Source organism: Hypomesus transpacificus, chromosome 8 (assembly GCF_021917145.1).
Source record: "Hypomesus transpacificus isolate Combined female chromosome 8, fHypTra1, whole genome shotgun sequence".
Taxonomy (NCBI): domain Eukaryota; kingdom Metazoa; phylum Chordata; class Actinopteri; order Osmeriformes; family Osmeridae; genus Hypomesus; species Hypomesus transpacificus.
In genome coordinates this window covers 13,980,888-14,004,757 of record NC_061067.1, presented here as the reverse complement: position 1 = coordinate 14,004,757, position 23,870 = coordinate 13,980,888, and the positions used below count along the sequence as shown (strand labels likewise).

Genomic DNA, 23,870 nt, shown 5'->3' with positions numbered 1-23,870 from the left:
CTAGCAAATCTTCTTCTCAAACATACTGTAAAATTATATTTTTGCAAACCGTTTGTCAACCGTACATAATGTTATTGCTTCTGAATCTTGCTAGCATAAAGTTAGCTTTCGGGCTAATAGCTCAGCCAAGGGAAAGCCGGTGTTGGTTCAATGAGCTGAGCGGACCATAAAATATCAGAGTTGGCAAAAAAGTATAGTTGGCAAGTGACCATGCTTATATGGTATAAGCGGGATAATGCCCTTTGAGGTGTACAATATCACCTGATAATGGACTCCGCGGAAGCAACTGGTTTCACGCCTCCGCATTGTCCACTATCAGGTGATATTGGACACCTCGTCGGTAGGGATGGGCGTGGTTAATCGAATATCCGGTTATCCTAAAGTAAGTCAGTATTCGAATACTTTTTTTGAATACTTATGAGTGTAGTTTAATAAAAAAAATGTTTTTAATGAAAACCGTCGTGTCGTGAATTATAATAGTTGTGACGTTAGAAATGATGAAAACCATCAAAAAAGGTAGGCTACGCCTGCGTTCTGCTGCGAGTCTCCTGTCATTTGGGTGTGCTTGCCTTCGGCGAGCATAAACCATTGTTATCTCACATATATATTATTTATTATTTATTGTTTATTTTCGCGCCCCTAAGGCTCAGTCAATATTTGGACCACATAGACAACGGTTGTGTCAAAAGTTTTGTCTTGGTAGCGATTGCGTTGCTTCTATTCGGATTTACGTTCCGTTGCACAGTTTAGGAGGTTACAACGTTTTTTGAGGCGACAAAGTGCCTTTAGTCGACGAAGGGTAATCCGTGCTAGCTACGTCACCACGTCAACACACGTTAGCAACGGCGCATGGATACAACGTGATAGAGACATTCTAGCACACAAATTGGAGCTTGGATTACGAGTGAAAAATCCCACCCCAAAAAATCCCAACCATTTGGCTTTGTTGAGAAAGCGATTTCGAGTGGAACTGCAATCTCAGATGTTTGATTTAGGTCGTCAAAGTCTTTGTAATTTGCTAGAAAGCGTCATAGTAGTATTTTTAGTAGCTAATTTTATAGTTCAATTTTTCACGAAAAAACAGAAAGAGGGAAATTTTATGACGATATGACAATTGTGAAGACAGCCAGGTGGTGAGATTTTAATGTAGGTTGCTGTAAAAACTTTGATTTGTTTGCTACTTGAGAGCCCCGTCAGCCTCCATTGACAATTACGGTAGCAACAACCAATATATATGTCTATGGCAACAACAGTGTTGTCAATGACTGTTTACACTCGTCGACAACAGTGTTGTCGATCTGCGTCTGATGAGTATTTTCTTAATTTCGTACCAGGGTCAATTCTACATCCAAATGGAGAGCAGTGTTTTAAAGATATGGCGATTGTGAAGACAGCCAGCGGGTCAGCATATTTTTGTTATTTGTGTAAAACTTGGAATTTGATTGAGACCGTGTCTTGTTTTGACGTTAGCCTCTGAGTGACAGACTCGGCTCGCCCCCTGGCAGTGTATAGTAGTAGGCTACAGTACTGTCTTCAATGCCACAGCTATGGCTAAACTTTATCATGTCTTATTACACGGCTGTTGTTAATACTGTAGAATGATCCATTTACTTGAATGGGGCTTCCCAACGTTCTGCCCTGAACAATTTTCTCATATTTGACCGTTGCTTTGCGGTGTTGTGCATGGACGCGTTCATTGAACACGTTCATTTTTATGAGAACTATGAAATGAACGAAACTTAATGACAAATAATGAATTGAACGTTGAACACGTTCATATCATTGGAGGTCTAGCTTTACGGAATGTTTTCCTTCTCTTAAGGACTGACGCTGTCTAAAACGAATGCTTGCACCATGTAGTTGCTCAGTGCCTGTAAAATGTTTAATATGTAAACTAACTAACTCGACTTCGCACTACCCATGATTCATTACACACACATGTAGACCAAACAAGCAACGCTAGGTTGCTAGGTAACGGAAGCCAACTAAAGCTGGCTAGGTTCCGTTTCGGAAATTTTACTCTGTTGGGAGCGTCGGAAATATTTAGAACTCACGATCTATGCACCATGACCATGTGAATGCATAAATGTCACAAATGAAATTACACAAATGACATAGGCTATATGATCATTATTTTATACCTTAACAAAATTGCAAAATACTAATGTAAACAAATCTTTTTTGTGCCATTTAGTTCAGTGCTTCTGTGGCTTTCAGTGGTTGTTTATGTGGCTTGTCCATATATTAAAGCAATAAATATAACAGATAATACATTATTTATATATATATATATTTATGTATATATAAAATAAGAAAATAAAGACACATTTACGTCTCGGCATGGCTGCAGATGTCATGTGCTGTTGTAAACAATGCAACTAGTGGAGGCGGTAAGGTGCTCAGTGTTGCCAGATTGGAAATGCCGAAGTATCGTAGCTACCAAAGGCTCAAAATTATAGTATATAGTATTTGGAGGATAATGATCGTGCATCTGGCAACACTTCTTGCTCGCGCAAGAAGGTGGAACGTAAGGAAGATACACTTGTCTAAACTTGTAAGGGCGTAATTAATAGTTTGTTAAAGACATGTATATATGTCTATCGTACGGTGGCGAAGACCCAAAGAAACACAAACATCCAACGAGACGAAATCCCAGAAGTTTTTGGAATCCGTGCCGGACGCATTTTTTAGATCTTGAAAAAAAGGACATGTCCAGGTAAAAGAGGACGTCTGGTCACCCTATGTCTTAAAAAACAAGTTAAGTCTTTAATTTTCAATTTCCGCATTAAAACTATGAAATGAAATGAACTATGAACGCGTTCAGAATTTAAATTGTGAAATATGAACGTGAACGATTCATATTGACTTGTATGAACTGAACTTTGAATGAGTTCATGAGAGGTATGAACGTGCACAACACTGTTGCTATGCATATTTGACAGCTGTCAAGGGAAGTGGCCTTTTTGCCTCGGATTCACCTCTTTCGTAGCACTCCGCAAGTAGTCTGGTAACTTTTCCACCCCAGCGTACTCTGTTGCTTAGCGACATCAGCTGATTTGAAGCCTAAAGAATTTTCAAAGTCTATGAAGTTCAACGTCTTTGGCGAACTATTTCTCTGCTAATCAACAATACGAATGTTAACAAATACATTGTAAAAAGAGACACTGTGTTAAGTTATTTTTGTTGGCAAGTAGTGTAATAAGTGGGATGATGTACAGAACGCCGGTCATTATTGGGAAGTTAAGCCCAGACAGGGCAAACAGCACCCCGACGCAAAGCGAAGGGGTTTTGTTTCGCCTTGAAGGGGCTTATTTTCCCAATAATGACCGGCGTTCTATACATTATCCATTACAAAAGAAACTTTCTCATTTCCGGCGCTTTCAAACAATCAGTGAAGTGTGGATAGCAACAGCAGCTAGCTTGCCTCTAGCAAACTGTTTTTTAATTAGCCATGTCCCCTTAAATTAATATCGAACTTATTTACGTTTTGGGGGGCTTATTTTCAGTTAACAGACGGTAGCCTACTATTTGAATCGCAATTCCATCTGAAATACTGCCAGTGACAACTTTGTTACAGTAGCTTGTTTCAAGGGGGTTTCTTGTTTCAAAGTGTTCTTAATGAGTTATGCAATATATGATTAGGCTAAATGCTTGAAAATATCACTAGATGGGAAAACGGACCCACCTGCAAGCAAGCACACCCTACAATTTCCCCAGAAATTGTACCCTCTTTAGTTTCATTTGGCGCTACAAGAAGCATAGTGTCCTGGCTAAGCAGTACCTCGCAGCAACCTCAGTTCCTTTAGTCTTTTCTACGCCGGCCTGCTCGTAAATCGACTCTGTACTCGCCTCTCCCCTGAGCATGTTTACGTGCTCATTTTCCTGAATAAAAATGCGTATGGCTAATGCACTTGTGGCTTATTTATTTTCTCACCAGTAGCCATGCAGAGCTAGCGTAATAAGCTGTTTATGTTTGCATTCTGTGGTGGGGCACCGTATCCTATAGGATTCCGGTTCCAAGTTAATATCCAAGTTAATATGCAATATTTCTCCACGTGTATCTTTTGTTTTTATCGAGGATAGCCTAGCAGGGCTCTCAGTGTCACGCATTGAGAGTGACAGTCACTCATTTCGGCCTTTAGTCAGGCCCTCCCGCCACACATTGTATTTCTCAAGCAGAAAAAAAATATTTATAACAAATGTAATATGCCGCAGCACCCAACCAAAATTCCTCTGGCCGCCCCACTCTCACTATGGAACCGGCAGTCAAGTGCGTCTCCCCTGGTTCTTAGTCGAGCCTGCCAATTATCAGCCAATCAAAAAAAAGAAAGGGTCTATACAATAGCCAATCGGAAAATAGCACCATTGTATCTGGGTAAGATTTAATGCAACAACCAATGGGAAAAAAGCATATCCTGTAATTTTTCGTGATTCTGCTAAGTCTTCCGAAAGTTTTGTTCATCTACAAAGCAAACCGCTGAAGCTCGAGCATATAACTTTGACCGCAGTCATGATCTCCTGTTTTAATGTTACTACAAATTCACAACTTGTTTCACTCAAACAATGACAACTTGACTGCTGTTGAAAAATGAGAGATGGGAGAGAATGTCACTCTTGCCTGTCTTCAAAACTTGAGAGCCCTGCCAATGTGTTTAATTTAGGCCAATGTAGCCTACTTTTTATTTCACATAATAATAGGCTAATCGCTTTTACGCCAAATTAAGAGCCTACGTCTGAAGACGCAGCGTTTTTTGAAGTTCATTGTCTTTTCGTCATGTTAATAATTTGATCTTTCATTTGTTTTCTTTATTCAACCCTTATTTAATCTAATAGCTTAACAGTCCCAATTATTGCCAGAATGTGTGGTGGTTCATGTGTTTACTGTATGCTTTGCGTCACGTCAGGCTAATTACATAACAGAACCACATTAACAAAAATAGATTATCCGGATATTCGAAAATAATTTCGGATACTATTCGAATAGTGAAATCAGTTCAAATATCCATGAACAATCTCTATGTTGTGACTTTATGCTCTGTGTATAATTACTGTTATGGATATATACTATTCGTGGGCTACCTAAATCACTGGTAGATACAAATGCACGGAGACGAGGATGCAGCACAAGTTAGACATCTTTTTACTGGCGGGCAAATCCACAACCGCTAGGCATCAACCAACTATCACAGAACACTGTAGTAGTTCCAGTCAAACACAATCGAGCACCAAGTGCTCGATCCAATATACCACATCCCTCTTTTTCGACTGATAAGTTGCATACGTATCAGTTACCTCAACAGTTAACTCTTTACTTACCATTAACATGGCATCAACATTAAACTTGTCTTTTCTACTTGCATACTTCTATGATTAATAAGGCATGTTTTCAATAGACTTATGGCTCTCATTAAACATAACAAACCACTTTCCTGCTAAGCATTCTGTAGAAACATTTAAGCATTCAGAACATTCAACACTCTTGAAACATTTCAGGTTAAACACTCCTCATTCTTTTTTTCTCTTTAGTTTTTTTTTACTATATTTTTTTTCTCTCTTTTTAAAAACATTTTAACAAGCACATAAAACATTCCTGAAATCAGTCATTGAATCTGGCAGGGCGCCTAACCGCTCTGCCGCTCCTTGTGTAGCATGTGGGTGTACTTCTCGTAGTCACAGGAGGAGGGTTGTGTGGTGGCAGATCATGTGGTGGTGAGTCCACAGACACAGGCGCTTGAGAGTTTTGTACCTCTGAGTCCAACTGTTCATCACGGTCAGTGTCCATGAACAGACTCGGGTGTATCTTCCTCAGATGTTGCCAGTTCCTCCTTTGCGTCATACCAGCCGGTGTCTGCACAGTGTAGGAGCGTGGTTCATCTCGCTGTCGGATGACAACAGCAGGCTCCCAGCCGTGCCGCATGTGTACGGTGTCTCCTGAGGTCAACACTGGCAGGGGCTTTGCACGCTGATCATAGTGTTGCTTTTGGCGGAACTGTAGGTTCTGTCTTTGGCTGTGAAGATGCTGTGGGACTGACTGTGTCAGCACGGCACTGGAACACGGAAGTGTGCTCCGTAGAACTCTTCCCATCAACATCTGTGCAGGCGACTCATTCAGTCCTGTCACTGGTGTGTTCCTCAGTGACAGCAACACTAGATGTGGGTCAGTGCCGGTCTGCGTTGCCTTCTTCAGCGCATGTTTTACAGTCTTTATGGCTCTCTCAGCCATTCCATTTGAAGAGGGAAAACCTGGGCTGGAGTGTGTGAGTTTGAATTCCCATGAAGCTGCAAATGATTTCATCTCATAACTGGCAAATGGGACGTGATCACTCACTATCTCCCTAGGAATCCCGTGCCTGGCAAAAACAGACTTCATCTTCTGGATCACAGTGTAGGCTGTTTTATCAGACAGGTTAAGCACTTCAGGATATTTGGTCAGGTAATCAACCAACAACAGATATGACTGACCATGTAGCTCGAAGATGTCGGCTCCGACTTTCATCCATGGCAGTTCTGGAATCTGATGTGGTATGAGTGGCTCAGCCTGGTGTTTGGGCTGTAGCTGCTGGCACTGCATGCACTTCTCCACCATTGCCTCGATGTCTTGTGCCATGCCAGTAGAGGGATTTTCTTGCTTTGGCTTTTGTGCGCTGCACTCCTTGGTGAGCAACTCCAAAATCGTACTCCTGAAGCTCTGGGGTATGATGATTTTATCTCCGACCATGACAATGTCATTCTCAATGTTTATATAGTTCTTGACTGACCAGTAAGCGTGTCATTTCCTGTCTAGACTTTTCTTTTTCATGGGCCAGCCATTCTTGTGTTTCTCACATACAGCTTGTAACACGCTATCTGCTGCCGTTGCCTTTTTCAATTGGCTGAGTGTTTCTTCGCTCAAGGAATCAGTGGCCTCCAAGGCATACACAACTCTCTCATCACAGGGGTTCTCGTTAATGTTTTCACCTTCTCTGTTTGCTGTGTCGCGTGAGAGTGTGTCGGCAATGTACATGTGCTTGCCTGGTGTGTATGTTACTTGTAGATCATACCTTTGCAGTTGTAGAAGCATTCCTTGCAGCCGCGCAGGTGCTTAGCTCAGCGGCTTGCGCACAATGACCTCCAGAGGCTTATGATCAGACTTCACAGTTACTGGTCTGCCGTAGACATACTGATGGAATCTCTTAGCAGCAAACACTATGGCGAGCAACTCTTTCTCTATCTGCGCGTACCTCTTTTCTGTGTCTGTGAGCGCTCGTGAGGCATAGCACACAGGGCGGCCATCCTGTAGCAGAGAGGCTCCCAGTCCGTCTTTTGAGGAATCAGCTTGTAGAGTCAGCGGCTGCTTGTGATGGTAGTACCTCAGCACTGGGGCTTGTGTGAGGGTGGACTTCAGTGTTTTTGTAGCGCTGAGCTGTGGTGTGGGAACCACTGCCACGCTACATCCTTCTTAAGCAGCTGTCTGAGGGGTGCTGTGAGTGAGGCTTCATTCGGTATGTACTGTGCCAGGAATTTTGTCATTCCCAGCAGACGTTGGAGACTTTGCTTGTCTTCTGGGGTTGGCATATCGACGATTGATTTGATCTTTGTGTCGTCAGCCCTCTGTCCAGCTGCCGTGATGATGTGTCCCAAATACTTTACTGTGTCAATTTTGAACTGGATCTTGTCTTTGTTAAACTTCATTTGTAGTCTTTGCTCTCTCCAACACTTTCTGCAGGATGTCACCATGTTCCTGTTCTGATGTTGTGCGATGATCATGTCGTCTGCTATGACATACACACCTGGAATGTCGCCAAAGGTCTCACAGTTCTTCTGTTGTAACACTTCGCTGGCAGACCTGATCCCGAATGGGAGTCTGAGGAAGCGGAACCGGCCCCACGGCGTATTGAAGGTGCATAGCTTAGAAGATGGCTCATCCAGCTTGATCTGCCAGTATCCATCCTTCTCATCTAGGATGGAGAAGATGGATTTTCCTGTTAATCTGCTGCGCACGTCTTCTGGTGTAGGAATGGAATAGTGCTGACGCTTAACTGCCTCATTCAGGTTGCAAGGATCCAAACATACCCTTAGCGCACCGTTCTTTTTTTTGTGGCAACAAGACTGTCCATTCTGTCGGTTCATTGACAGGGACTATCACTTTTCTGTTCTGTAAGTCTTTGAGTGTCTCTTTTAATGAATCCATGATGGAGAGGGGCACATTTCTGCAGGCATGAATTACAGGCGTGACGCTGGGGTCAATGTGTATGTGATGGACACCGGGGAACTCGCCCAATCCTGTGAAGACCTCTGCATACCTCTGTAGCATCTCCTCTTTGGTAGCTGGAGCCTTTCTTGGTTGTGGGGACCTTGCTGTGAGTGCCTCAACTCTTCTCACCAGCTGCAGCTCCTCACATGCATCTCCACCCAGAATTGGCTTGTCGGCCCGGCTTGACACATGAAAGTCCAGCATAGCTTTATGTTTGGGCGTCCTGCATTCTAGAGATGCAACACCATCTGTGGGTAGGCGGGCTCCACCAAATGTAATTAGGACAGTCTGTGTGGGCCGTAGCTGAATGGGACCCGGTAGCTTCCGGTACACGTGCATGGGAAGCACATTTGCATCGGCGCCTTTGTCCAGCTTGAAATGAATTGCTACGCCTCTGACTGTGGCTGTTTCATGCCATATAGTGCCTTTGGCTTGGTGAGCTGCTTTCTTTTTATATTTTCCAATCATGCCTATGTATAAGGAGTCAACTTCACTTTCCAAATTATTTATTGTCTTTGTCTTGTAGTTGCTTCTTTTCTCAGTGCCAGCTCTACATACCTTGGAGAAATGGTTGTTCTTACCACATGTATGGCACACTGCACCATAAGCTGGGCATTGACGGGGCTCATGCTTGTTTCCACATTTATGGCAGATAGTTGTTGTTACATGCCCCTTGCTGCTTGTTTTGCTCTTGTTCCAGCTGCCCGTGCGCGTTTTCCCTGTTGCTTTCCTTAAAGCATCTACTGCGGTGTCTTGGACAACCTGTAACGTCTGCATCGCTTTCATTTGTGACTTAGCGAGCTCTGCTGATCTGCATGTGTCCATGGCTGTGCGCAAAGTGAGCTCAATATCACGCAACAGTCTCTCCTTCGGACGAATATCGTTTATGCTAAACACTAATTTATCCCTAATCATGTCATCTTCATTTCTGCCATACTCACAGTCTTTACTCTTCTGGCGTAGCTCTGTGATGAATCTGTCCACCGATATTTCTGCTGACATCGCGTGTGACCAGAATCGATGGTGTTCGAAAACCACGTTCTTTCGAGGACTGCAGTAGTCCGAGAAGGTTGGAGAACTTCCTACATTGTATCTTCATCTCTTTCTGGGATGATGGTGAGTGTGTTATACACTTCTAGCGCCTCCTCGCCAACAGTGTGGAGCAGAATGGCGGTTTTAACCGTCTCTTCCTTGTCCAAGGCACCTGAAGCAGTCATATACAGCTGGAAACGTTCCCATCTTCTCCAGTTTTCAACTATATTCTCGGTAAGTATCAACGGTGGTGGCGGCTTGAACTGCTGCATGTTCGCACGTGCTAGCACTTTTTGTTTTGTTTCAGCTAACTTCTAAAATACCGTCCTCTAATTATTCCGTAACTCCCACTTCTGACACCATGTTGTGACTTTATGCTCTGTGTATAATTACTGTTATAGATATATACTATTCGTGGGCTACCTAAATCACTGTTAGATACAAATGCACGGAGACGAGGCTGCAGCACAAGTTAGACATCTTTTTACTGGCGGGCAAATCCACAACCGCTAGGCATCAACCAACTATCACAGAACACTGTAGTAGTTCCAGTCAAACACAATCCAGCACCGAGTGCTCCATCCAATATACCACACCTTACACATCCCATATAACTGTTGTTGATGTTAAAGGTTACTGTATTGTCACTGTTCTTATGAAGGCAAATGGAGGGTTTATGGTATAGTTAGCTGTATGGTCTTGTAAACTGCTTGTTCATCCGCTTGTCTTCATTCACGGAGTGGAGTCTTCTGTATGTCCTCTCCAGTCCAATTGAAATGGACTGCATTTCTACCTTAGCGGCACACACAGATAGCAGGGCTGCCATGTATGGTGCTGGCCTGCCCATCAGGAGCAACTTGCAAAGACACTTCAACACATGCTCAGGAGTCAGGGATCAATCCGCAAACCTTACAATTAGTGGATGACCCTCTCTCTCCACTTTTCATACAGTAAAAAAAAAAGTCATCATTTATCAATTTTAATTAGCCACAGCTTAATTAATTTAAGGGAATGCCATACCTTGGAATATCTGTAATTTCCTCACAGGTAGGGATGCACCGAATCCATATTTGTAAAAAAAATATTTAGACAATTTACATTTAGTCATTTAGCAGACGCTCTTATCCAGATCGACAGACAATTACCATATGCCTATCTCAAGATCCAATCAATATCCAAAATATTCGGCTTTTAGATTTCTCAAATTTCTTTTAGATGTTTCATATCCAAATGTTTTAACAGCGCAGATATGTTTTGTATTGTTAAAGGTCCTTGCCACCACGAGACAAATCGGCATTGCAAATTGATCATGTATCTCGACTTGAATCGCCTTCTTTTGACTGAAAGTACTGCCAAACAACACTTTTTCTGCTCACGAGTTGCATTTTCACTTTCTCTCATCCTACTGCATTGAACGGTCCACTTACGTGAACACCTTCCCGTAATCAACGGCGGCGTCATTATGTCGACCTGCGTAGTGCAAGCGTAGGGTTCTGGTTCGGTGTAAAAAAATTCTAAGGTTCGGACGAAACCAAATCCCTGATGAAGGATGAAAACTATGCCTCATAAGGGGTGGGTAGAGCCTGTAACCTTCAGACCTTTAAGGTTCCACTCTCAGCATGTTGTCATGGTAACCACAGCTTTTGGTACAGTTTGGTAAATCGAATTGTCACAGATGATCACAGTGACAGATGATCAACAGTAACGTAATCAACCACGTCACAAAAGAGCGCTTAGGTTGAATTTGTTTTCAACAAACAACATACTACGTTGCTCTGATTGGTTGTAGGTATATCCAGTTGAGCGAAAAGGCATTTTTTTACGAGTTGGGTTGAAACACGCCCCATACTCACAGCCCAACGAAGCGGTTTCAGACTCATATTCTGACTACAATTATGAGTATGACAACGTCAGGCTAAATAATTATATCCATTGCTTGCATTTCCTGTGGTTCTATTCACCTTATTCCGCCCTGCCCACTTTCTCACCTTTTTGCACTTCAGTTGTAATGGCACTTCCGGTTTACCGGGGATGTCATTCAATTCAATGGGGAACTGCCGAGAAGTCTCTCTGCTAAAATATTGAATAATTAGGTGGATTTGTGCCAGATGTGTTAAGTTTGTGTGCTACAACAAGTCAACATACACCCTTTCGATGGATGGCTTGAAAACGACTTTTAAGTGTTTATATCATTAAAAATAATATTATTAAAGGCTGAATTATACTACTCAATCTTCACAGAGACGGACACAGGGAACGCCCTTTCCGATGTGGAAAGCCCTCTCCGAGCCCCTCAGAGGGCTCTACGTGCACCTCCTGATTATCCGTCCCCCTTGGCTGTGATTGGTCCCTATTAAGAACCGCTTGCGTCATGGGCGGGGTTGCAGTGACCAACATGACGAACAGAATCCTTTGACCGCCATTGCTGTAAGTTTTTACAATTCATATTACAGCTAAACAGTACATGTAAATCAGCATCTGAATAAAATGTGACGAGAAATGGGAAGTGTAGTTGCTGAAAATGTGCTTATGTTATTGATGAAACGGCTAATTTGTAAATTTGCTCCGACTTTTCGATAACCTAGCTAGCATCGCAGTGCAGCGCCACCTACTCTTCTGACGGTGAATTGTTTTCAGCACCGACAACCTACAGCCAGAGTATAAATTCAACAAATCTGTCCAACCCCGTCCATCTGTCTGTCCGTAACGGTGGTATATATCGGCCTTTACGTTAGCCACAAAAATAAGATTTCACTGCAGGGCATATGCATTTGCTATACCTTGTTTGAAAGCTTAGGTCCTCTAGAATTCAGTCGTGTGATTAATTTTACAGTTTACAGGGAGTCAGGTGGCTGAGCGGTTAGGGAATCGGGCTAGTAATCTGAAGGTCGCCAGTTCGATTCCCGGCTACGCCAAATGACATTGTGTCCTTGGGCAAGGCACTTCACCCTACTTGCCTCGGGGGGAATGTCCCTGTATTTACTGTAAGTCGCTCTGGATAAGAGCGTCTGCTAAATGACTAAAATGTAAATGTACAGTCAGTACATGTATTTGAGATTCCCCGCAAAACCGACCAGCTAACATTGTTAGCAGTAGAACGTTATTTTCTTCTTTATCTACTTGAGGCTCTAGTTTTTACATCAGGACTGCTATTAGCCATAAACTGCAAATGGTCGAGTGACAAATTACACAAATTGTGCTGTAATAATAAGTAGTAACAACTTTTTCATCAAGGGTCTTTGGTACAAGCTTTATGCAGCGTGTTAAAGGTCACATGACATGAAAACGTCACTTTAGGAGGTTATTTAACATTAATATGAGTTCCCCTAGCCTGCCTTTGGTCCCTCAGTGGCTAGATATTTCTATAGGTGTAAACCAAGCCCTGGGTATTCTTCTCCGCCTTTGAGAAAATGAAAGCTCAAACGCTCTGTTTGAAAATCTCCTTGTGACGTCACAAGGAGGAAAGTTACCTCCCCTCTCTATGCTTTGCTCGCCCAGATAATCTGGCCCGCCCATGAGAAACTGAGCTACGACCGTGCAAGTGTTTTTATCCTCGAGAGACATCATGGCTTGCAAACGAACGAAGCATGACATTTGCTCAGTTTGGATGTACAAAGGAAAACGTCTTTTTACAGTTATTCCTTCGTCCGAGCCTTTGAAGACCCAGTGTCTTCATTTTATTTTTCTCTGGAAATGCGCCGACACAACTTCCCAAAGTTTTGTATGTCTGCGCCAAACATTTCAGCCACGACTGTTTCCTCAACTTGAGCAAATACAAAGCTGGCCTTGCTGGCTTCCGGTATGCAACTGAGACGATAGGCAGCAAACGAGAAGAGCTCCCGGCCAATTAAGCAAAATAACGGAAAAAATCCTCAAGCTGCAACTCGAATGTGAAGAATAGACGCCATGAGTAATTCTCAGAGTGGAAAGGGAAAGGAGAAAAAAAAGAAAGCGGAGAAACAAACGGAAAATATGTACAACGAGGAAGAAGACGAACAGGTGCTACCAGCTAACGCAGTGGTAGCTAGCAATGCCGACCAGCTTAGCTGGGTGTCTGAACTGCAGGCTAGCTTTCATGCTGGTATGGACAAGATACATGCTAAAATTGACAAAGGCCAGAGTACAATAGACGCCAAACTGGACAAAATTGGCAAGAAAATGGAGATGAAGCAAGGGCTGGATAGCCTTCGAGAGGAAACTAATACCAAATTTGAGTCCGTGGATGTCGACATGCAGGCGCAAAAGAAAGAAATCGACACCCTAGAAGAACGTACAGTTGAGGTGGAGGAATGGACTACAGAGGTACAGGACATTCTCACTGCTTCACTCGACCAACAAACTAAGCTTCAAGAGAAACTGTCCGACTTGGAAGGGAGGTCAAGGAGAAGCAATATTCGAATCTGGGGGCTGAAAGAAGGAGTAGAGGGAGACTCGGTCGCTGAATACGTGGACAAATTAATTAATAAGGAACTGGGAATGTCGGAGGATATTAAACTGGATATTCAAAGGGCGCACAGGGCGTTAGCACCGAAACCACAACCAAACAAGCCCCCAAAAGCGATTATTGTCAACTTTTTGAGGTTCGAGGTTAAAGAGAACGTCCTCAAGACGGCCTGGCGATCGCAGCTGGAAGTCGAGGGTCACCGAGTGACTTTTGATCATGACTACGCAGCAGAAGTTGCGGCTAAACGTCGGAGATATGCGGGTATTAAAAAAAATTCTAAAAGAGAGAGGGATTCGTTTTCAATCCCCACGGGACACACTGAGAGTGCACTGGACTGAAGGATTCAAAGTATACAACAGCGCTCAGGACGCGGCGAGGGCGATGCGGGAGAGAGGATGGCAGGTCCCTGACCCGGGAGAGGAGAGACCGACACCGCTGCAGAGACTGGAGGCAGCGCGCAAGTGGACCAAAATCGGGAGACGATCGTACAGGTGAGAATAGAGGACGTGAAACGCCACAGTGACCGATTGGGAAAGAACATGGACACGAACACAGCTTCAAATTTATAACTTTTGAATAAAGCCTATTGTTTAGTGGCTTGACGGTCCTTTTGAAAAAACGCAGTGGGTTAAGATAATGTATGAAAAAAGCACATAAAGCTCTCGGCCGGGAGCTCTGGAAGTTAGATGTTGGACACTTATAGTGAGCTTGGGAGATCAACGCCCGAGGAGATCTCCGCCACTAGGGGGGGCCCTCTCACTATGAGAGGCTTAACCCCTCACCTACCAACAGGGAACAGGGGGACATGTTTGAAACCCCCGAATGCCTTGGAAGTGCATGTTCTGATTGTTAAAATGTGTTTTTTAATTTTAATAATAGCGGTTGCTATTATTTTACATATTGTGTTCTGTGACATGTGGAGAACAGAAGAATGCTTCAAGAGGAATTACTATGCAACGTAGGGGTATTAGAATGGTGTCATTAAATGTTAATGGTATGAACAATCCTATAAAAAAGGGGAAAGTGTTAACAAAATTTAGAAAGGAAGAGATGCAGGTTATTTTTCTACAAGAAACTCACTTGTCATCACAAGAACATGAAAAATTTAAGAGATATGGATACAGCAATACGTTCTATAGCTCATTTAAGCAGTCTCATAGGAGAGGGGTGGCCACACTAATTAAAGACTCAGTGAAATTTGAAACAAGCAAAGAAATGTGTGACAGGGAAGGAAGGTACGTGGTGGTTAAGGGAAAAATGGATGGACACATGGTTACATTAATCAATGTGTACGCGCCACCTGATAGCGATAAGACATTCTTTAAGGAGCTTTTTGATATCATAGCTGTGGAAATGGATGGGATTCTGATTTGTGGGGGGGACTTCAATGTGGTACTAAATCATGATTTAGATACGACGAGTACAAGAAAAGCTAGGGCACGTATCTCTAAGTACATGAACATACAACTGAAGCAACTGGGAATTATAGATATATGGAGGGATAGGCATACACTAGATAGAGACTACACGCATTATTCACATCCACACTTGAACTATGCAAGAATGGACTATTTTCTCATGACCATGGAGGATAAACACAGGATAGAAGGATAGGTGTTACTGACTTGTCTGACCATAGTGCAGTGTATCTTACAGTGAACCTAACCGCTAGAAGAAAGAACACAGTCTGGAGGTTGAATGTAGGTCTACTAAATAACAAAGATCTAGTGAAAGAAATAAAAGGAGATATAACTAGATATAGGGAACAAAATGATAATGGAGAAGTAAACCCAATTATTCTCTGGGACGCTCTGAAGGCAGTAATAAGAGGGAAGCTCATAGCACAAACTGCGCACCTTAAAAGAACCAAACTGGAACTGTATCAAAACTTAACAGGGCAACTAAAAGAGTTTGAAAAACAACATAAAAACACAAATGACCCGGAGGCACTGGCGAAGGTCAAAGAAATTTGAGGCAAGATAGATATGAGACTATTGTCAGAGGTGGAGAAAAAAGTGAGGTCTGTAAAGCAGACGTACTATGAAGGAGGGCCAAAAGCAAATAAATTATTGGCCAGAAGGATTAGGGTACAACAAACACTAAGCACTATTCATAAGATTAGGAATCCCAAAACTAATGAGTTATTAAAAGAACCAGAGGAAATAGAGGGAATATTTGAGGAATATTATAGGACACTATACACACAACCAGCAGCAGCAGATGAAGAGAGTATCAAAACATTTTTGGAGGGGTTAGACTTACCGTCGATAGGGGAAGGGCAGAATAAATTCTTCAATTCAGATATTACAGAGGAAGAGTTTGGGAATGCAATTAGTAGAATGAAGAATGGTAAATCACCAGGTAGTGATGGATTCCCATCGGAATTCTATAAAGTATTTAGGCAGGAACTTAACCCCTTATTGTTAGCATCATTTAGATACTCAATGAAGGAGGGCTGGACTCCCCCATCCTGGAAGGAGGCTATTATCTCTATAATACCTAAAGAGGTCAAGGATAAAGAAATGTGTAGTAGCTACAGACCGATATCCATGCTTAATGTCGACTATAAGATCTATACTTCAATTATTTCAAAAAGATTTGAGTCGTTCATGCCTGATATTATAGATGAAGACCAGACTGGTTTTATAAAAGGAAGGCAGGCATAGGACAAAATAAGGAAAACCATTCACATAGTAGAGGAGGTTCAGAGGAGGGGAAATAGTGTGGTCTTAGTGAGTTTGGATGCAGAAAAGGCATTTGATTGTGTGGGATGGACATACTTGTATAAAGTCTTAGGAAAATTTGGCTTTAATGGGGATTTTATCAAATGCATACGGTCACTGTATGATGAGCCAACAGCAAGAGTGAAAGTGAATGGTAGTCTGACGGATCGGATTAAACTAGAGAGGTCAACTAGACAAGGGTGTTGCCTATCTCCAACACTTTTCGATATCTTCATCGAACCACTAGCTCAAGCAATTAGACAGCAGCATAATATCAAAGGGGTGGAAATGAGAGGATCAGAACACAAATTGGGCCTATTCGCGGACGATGTGATTGCATACATAGGACAACCAGACGTGAGCTTTCCAATACTTATGGATCTACTGGAGGAATACGGGCACTACTCAGGGTATAGACTTAATGTGGCAAAGACACAGATTCTGGCTCTAAATTACACGCCAACAATAGGGATCAAAGAGAAATACACATTGAGATGGGACTGTGAGAAGATTAAATACTTAGGAGTGAATATTACAAAAGGAGTAGACAAATTATATGACCCAAACTACACACAGCTCAATCAGAGCATTAAGGGGGATTTAGCTAGGTGGTCAGGACTGGTCTTGGACCTCAGCTCAAGGATCGAAATTGTAAAGATGAACATATTGCCAAGGTTATTGTATCTCTACCAATCTTTACCCATACCTATACCACAAAGTCAATTTATGGAGTGGGACAAGTGGATCTCAAGGTTCATCTGGGTGGGCAAGAGACCCAGGATTAGGCTTGCAACACTACAATTACCTAAGGAGAGAGGAGGAATGGCGGTGCCCAGTTTCAAGGATTATTACTATGCAGCACAGATCAGAGCTGTTGCATGTTGGTGTACCAGTAACTACGTAGCCAAATGGAAAGATATTAAAGTGAGGGGGGATGGATATCAAATTCAAGCGCTAGTGGGAGATAATTAACTATTTAAGAAACGGGAAGCCTTGCTAAACCCAATATCTAAGTTTACTTTAAACATTTGGAACACAGTAGTAAGGAGATACAAATTAGGTAAAGAGACGAAGATTTTGAGATGGCTAACACACGACAATACATTTCAACCCGGAAAAGATCAAGGTTACAGGAGATGGGAAAGAGGAGGCATCACCGCAATATGCACGATGGTAAAAAAGGGGGAAATGCTAAGTTTTCAAAATCTAAAAGAGAGGTTTGATTTGGAGAGGGGTGACCACTTTAGATATCTACAAGTAAGGGATTATTATATAAGGGAAATAAAAATGGATAAGGCCACCGAACAAAATGGAGTAATTAAGGTGCTGACTGATGCATATGCAGAGGGGAAGAGCAGGGTGATCTCAGCCCTACACCAAGGTCTGCTGAAGAGTAGGGGGAACTCTACTATGTATGTAAAGGAAAAGTGGGGAAGAGAGCTTGGGATCGAGTTAACTGAGGAAGAATGGTATAATGTGTGCAGGATACAGCACTCGACAACTGCTTCCAGGTCTTGGAGGGAGTTCGGGTGGAAGAAAATCAAAAGATATTTCATAACTCCAAATATGAAAGGGAAGTATGCTCCGGAACAGAACGCATGTTGGAGGTTGTGTGGGCAGGAGGGGGCAAACCACACACATATATTTTGGAAGTGCCAAAAGTTAGAGCAATATTGGGAAGATGTTTTGAAAGAATTAAAGGAGATAATTGGTTATGAAATGCCTAACACCGGCTTGGTGCTGTATCTGGGGAATCTGGTTCAGGAAAACGTTGAGGGTGGGGACCTATATCTGATAAAAGCTCTGCTGGCAGCCAGCAAGAAAACAGTAACAAGAGCGTGGTACAAAGCAGATCCACCAACAAAGAAGCAATGGCTTGGTGTAGTTAAAGAAATATACGACATGGAAAGATTCACGTACATATTGAGGGTCCAGGAGGGGAAGTTTGATACAAGATGGGAAAAATGGGTAGAATATAAAAGAAAAATTAATGACACCACAGATTAGGAATCTCAAAATCAGATCTTGACGTTGAATTTCAAGTAAGGAAGTACGCTTGCACGTCACTGTTATTTCTATTTATTATTTTTATTGCCTTCTACTTTCCTGTTTTTGCTTTTGTTGTGGCTTTTGATTTGTCTTTTGTTTCCTTTAAATGTCTTTTTGACCTAAATATATGGGTATGTATGTATAAGTATTGTTAATCCAAGCACATGCTGCTCTATTTGAGACTATTCTTTATTCTGGATGTATTTTTGCATATATGTGGTTTGATATTGGTGAAATGTGCAGAAAAAACAATAACATTTTAAGTATAAAAAAAAAAAGATGGCCTTGCTGAAATTAAATCCTGGATCAGTACTAACTCTCCTTGGTCCAGCTACAAACCTTGGACAAGTAAGTTAACTAACGCTATATCATTTTGTTGGTTCACTGTATATGGTTACCGAGCTTGCTACCCTTAGAATGTGGCTGTAATATTAACAGCTGAGTTACTGTCGCTAATGTAAAGGTAGATAGCATCAAGTATATGTGTGAATACACATGCTGTAACGCGAGTGTTGTAGACGTCTTTGTTATTTGGATAACCATTCTGCTGTTGTTATGGCGTGCACGATTTCAGAATCAGAAGGGATTTTATTCGCCATGAGTGTTTGCACAAACAAGGAATTTACTTTGGCAGGGAGGTGCAAACATTAAACATATAGGAATATTGAAACTTAAATATGTGGACTAACTATACAAAAGGAGCAAAGTCTAGCTAATACTAAGGGGGGTCTAGGTAATACTAAGGGGAATAAGAAATGAAAATATAAGTAGCATAAATATATAAGTAGCAATTTACAATTTAACCTAAAAATACCAAAATATACAGAGTGCAAACAATACAATAGTGCAAATTGCAATGTGCAGGGTGTCATTGTGCAGATTGTGATTTAGAATCAGTGTGAGTCCTTGGCCTTGTTAAAGTGGCCAACAGAGGATGGGAAGAAACTGTTCTTGTGGCGTGAGGTTTTGGTCTTGATGGACCGCAGCCTTTTGCCGGAGGGAAGTAGCTGGAACAGGGAGTGTCCAGGGTGAGATGGGTCGGCCACAATCTTCCTCGCTCGCCTCAGGGACCTCGAGGTGTGCAGATCCTCAAGGGAAGGCAGATTGCAGCCGATCACCTTCTCAGCAGTGCGGATGACACGCTGCAGTCTGCTCTTGTCCTTGGCAGTGGCAGCAGCGTACCAGATGGTGATAGAAGAAGTGAGGATGGACTCAATGATGGCTGTGTAGAAGTGCACCATCATTGTCTTTGGCAGGTTGAATTTCTTCAGCTGCCGTAGGAAGTACATCCTCTGTTGTGCTTTTTTGGTGAGGGAGCTGATGTTCAGTTCCCACTTGAGGTCCTGGGAGAGGATGGTGCCCAGGAAGCGGAAGGACTCCACAGTGTTGACTGGGGAGTCACTCGGGGTGATGGGGGTGAGTGGGGCTGTGTTCTTCCTGAAGTCCACAACCATCTCCACTGTCTTAAGAGCATTGAGCTCTAAGTTGTTCTGGCTACACCAGGTCACCAGGTTGTCAGCTTCCCACCTGTAGTCAGACTCATCCCCGTCAGAGATGAGCCCAATGAGGGTGGTGTCATCCGCAAACTTCAGGAGTTTGACAGACGGATGACTCGAGGTGCAGCTGTTGGTGTACAGGGAGAAGAGCAGAGGAGAAAGGACGAAGCCCTGAGGAGATCCGGTGCTGATGGACCGGGAGTCAGAGACTTGTGTTCCCAGCTTAACGCACTGCTTCCTGTCAGACAGGAAGTCTGTGATCCACCTGCAGGTGGAGTCGGGCACGTTCAGCTGGGAGAGCTTGTCCTGGAGCAGGGCGGGGATGATGGTGTTGAAGGCAGAGCTGAAGTCCACAAACAGGATCCTGGCGTAGGATGCTGGGGAGTCCAGATGCTGTAGGGTGAAGTGGAGGGCCATGTTAATGGCATCATCCACCGACCTGTTGGCTCTGTAGGCAAACTGCAGTGGGTCCAGGAAGGGGTCTGTGATGGATTTGAGGTGTGCTAGCACAAGGCGCTCAAAAGACTTCATTACCACAGAGGTCAGGGCGACAGGTCTGTAGTCATTAAGTCCTGTTGGCCTTGGCTTTTTGGGCACAGGGATGATGGTGGAGGACTTGAGACAGGCTGGCACATGGCATGTCTCCAGGGAGGTGTTGAAGATGTTTGTAAACACAGGAGACAGCTGGTCAGCGCAGTGCTTGAGGGTGGCAGGACAGACAGAGTCCGGCCCAGCTGCTTTGCGGGGGTTCTGCCTCTTGAAAAGTCTGTTGACTTCACCCTCCTGAATGGAGAGAGTCGTCACAGTAGAGGGGGGGAGGGGGGAGGCCTCCTGGGTGGGAAGGGGTAGTTCAGGACTGTCCAATTGTCTTTCAAATCTGCAGTAGAACTTGTTCAGGTCGTTGGCCAGGCGGGAGTCGTTAGTGGAGTGGGGGGCTCTGGGCTTGTAGTTGGTGATCTGCCTTAGCCCTCTCCAGACAGAAGCAGAGTCGTTAGCAGAGAATTGACGCTTCAGTTTCTCCGAGTACAGTCGTTTAGCCACTCTCACCGCCTTGCTAAACCTGTTGTTCGACTCCTTGAATCTGTCTCTATCCCCATATCCGGCCTTTCCCCTCTATGAAATGACTATGAGTGTGCACCTCTGCAAACCAGGGTGATCAGATGAGAATTGGGAAAATTCGAGGCATCTTACAGCAACGGGGCTACAAGCTATTGCGATACATCCATTGTAAACATTAGCACATGCTGCCGCCTCTCTCCTCCTCATTAGCATTTAAAGCAATAGACACAGAAACAGCGCGTCTTGAGGAAAGCTCATTGTGGGACTGCTCGTAGTGGCTGTAATTATGCCCCAAGGCTGAATTTCGGGAGACTTCAGATACAGTATTAGGGTACCACAACACTCTGACCTCTTCTTTCCATGCTCAAAACAATGATAAGACAGGGTCAGATTATGTTTTCTCCAGCTGTTATGGCAGCCACGAACTGCACAGTTGACGCTGTCCATCTCTATTAGCCTTAAATTAGTACCGTTTTAAACCAGAAAGTAACTCAACCGGAAATTAGATTACGCGGATGGCCGCGCCCATCTTGACTTCCGGAATACGGTGAATAGGGTGACATCATCTAGTGAGTGTTGAGATTTTTCTCTCCCACCGTCTTTGCCATGGAGACCAGAGGTGGATTTAAAGAAACAAAGCGAGCAACTCTATGCATTTATTCCATTTTACTCCCCCCCCTCAGTTCCAGAGCAGCTAAGTGCCAAGGACTGATGTTTTGTACTGTATTGTAGTTACATTTACATTACATTTAGCAGATGCTTTTATCCAAAGCAACTTCCAAGAGAGAGCGTTTTACAAAGTGCATAGGTCACTGATAATAACAACAAGATACCCCAAAGTAGCCAAAACAAGAAGCACACATTGTGAACAACCAAAAAAATAAGTGCCTAAAGGAAAAACCATAAGAGCATGTAGTTAAGCAAGTTACACTTAAACAACATGAATCTCTAAGTGCAAGTGTACCTGAAAAAAAAGCAAGCAACGGTAAAAATAAAAATAAGATTACTTAAAATAGAATATTTAGCAGCGAATACAACAGTTTAAATCAGTTACCACTAACCAACAAGAGCAACAAGTCTCTAAGCAAGAGTCATTGTGATCCTTGATGAAACTAGCATTGAGTTCAGCAAACCATTCCTAAGTACCGTTGTACTCCCGCAACAAGTGCGTCTTGAGCCTTCTCTTGAAGATGGAGAGACAGTGTCTCTGATGGAGGTGGGGAGTTGATTCCACCACTGGGGGGGCAGACAGGAGAAGAGCTTGTGTTGGGACCGGGCGGTCTTGAGCGGTGGGACCACCAGGCGGTTGTCTGAAGAAGACCGTAGGTGGCGGGTGGGGGTGTAAGGCTGGTTCACTGCTCGGAAGGTCAGTACCAGGGTCTTGAATCTGATGCGGGCCGCGATGGGTAGCCAGTGGAGGGAAATGAGGAGCGGAGTAACATGGGAGCGTCTGGGTAGATTGTAGACCAGGCGTGCCGCTGCGTTCTGAATCCTCTGAAGAGGGCGGGTTGCAAATGCTGGGAGACCGGCGAGCAGCGAGTTGCAGTAGTCCAACTTGGAGAGGACAAGTGCTTGGACAAGCAGCTGGGTGGAGTGCTCAGACAAGTATCTCCTGATCTTCTGGATGTTGTAGAGGGTGAATCTATATGACCGGGAGACTGCAGCAATGTGGGCCGTGAGGGAGAGTTCATCATCCATGGTAACCCCAAGGTTCCTGGCAGAGGATGAAGGGGTCACCGTCGCAGATCCCAGGGTGATTGAGTTAGATAAAAAAACAAAGTGTGAGGAAGTGTGACAGCTTTATATAGTAATTTAAGAAAAAGCTGTCATTTTATTTTGAGACTATTTGTCAAAACAATGAAATGAACAGTCTTTGAATGGTCAGGTAAAGAGTGAATACGTACAAAATAAAGCAGCTTGGTTTGCTCTGAAGTACAATTCAAGCAGAAATATGTACAACATAAAAGGCAAAAGACGTCTTTAAAAAAGTCTTAATACAACACATTAATTAATACTCATGGTCGCCATTCCTGTGCTAGAATTCATGCATATACCCAAGAATAATTTGCTGATTTACTTTTCACCCTCATGTTGCTTTTATAACATACATTTATCAGATGGCAAATGAAGGCAAAAGCCGGTAATACATTTCCAATGTGCACTATGTACTTTTATAAGTATACAATGAATTTAAATACAAATGAGACCTGCATGCATGACTCCTACACGTTGAAGACAGGCTGCAGAAACAACCATCTAAAAGATGTGATATGTACATTGGTTTCAGTGTCCCTCATCTGTCCAAACGCATACTCTTTTTAAAAGAATCTCCATATTGAAAATATCTTAAACAAGGACTCATTGAGGCAACACATACAGACATACAATTTTGAGGCATTTTGTGATAGAAATTGCATAATACAGTGCCCTCCAAAAGTATTGGAACAGTGAGGCCAATTCCTTTATTTTTGCTGTAGACTGAAAACATTTGGGCTTGACATCAAACGATGAATGTGAAACCAGAGATCAACGTTTCAGCTTTTATTTCCAGGTATTTACATCAGGATCTGATGCACAAATTAGAAAATATCACCTTTTTGTTCGAACCCACCCATTTGTCACGTGAGCAAAAGTATTGGAACATATGACTGACAGGTGTGTTTTGTTGCCCAGGTGTGTCCTATTACATACATTATTCAATCAATAAATACCACTGAATGTCTACACTCAGGTTCAGATTGGGTAAGATAGGTTTTGTCTATGCAGACTGTATTCAGAGGTGAAAACAACATGAAAACCGGAGCGCTGTCTTTGGGTGAAAAACAAGCAATTGT

General features: G+C 43.1%; 1 long non-coding RNA gene across 1 annotated transcript; it reads left to right on the top strand.

Moving 5' to 3' along the window:
- Positions 1-478: 478 nt before the first annotated feature.
- LOC124470399 lies at positions 479-3,801 on the top strand. The gene is made up of 3 exons (XR_006956405.1): positions 479-550; positions 2,195-2,198; positions 3,736-3,801. It is a non-coding gene; the product is annotated as an uncharacterized LOC124470399 (long non-coding RNA).
- The last annotated feature ends 20,069 nt before the right edge of the window (positions 3,802-23,870 follow it).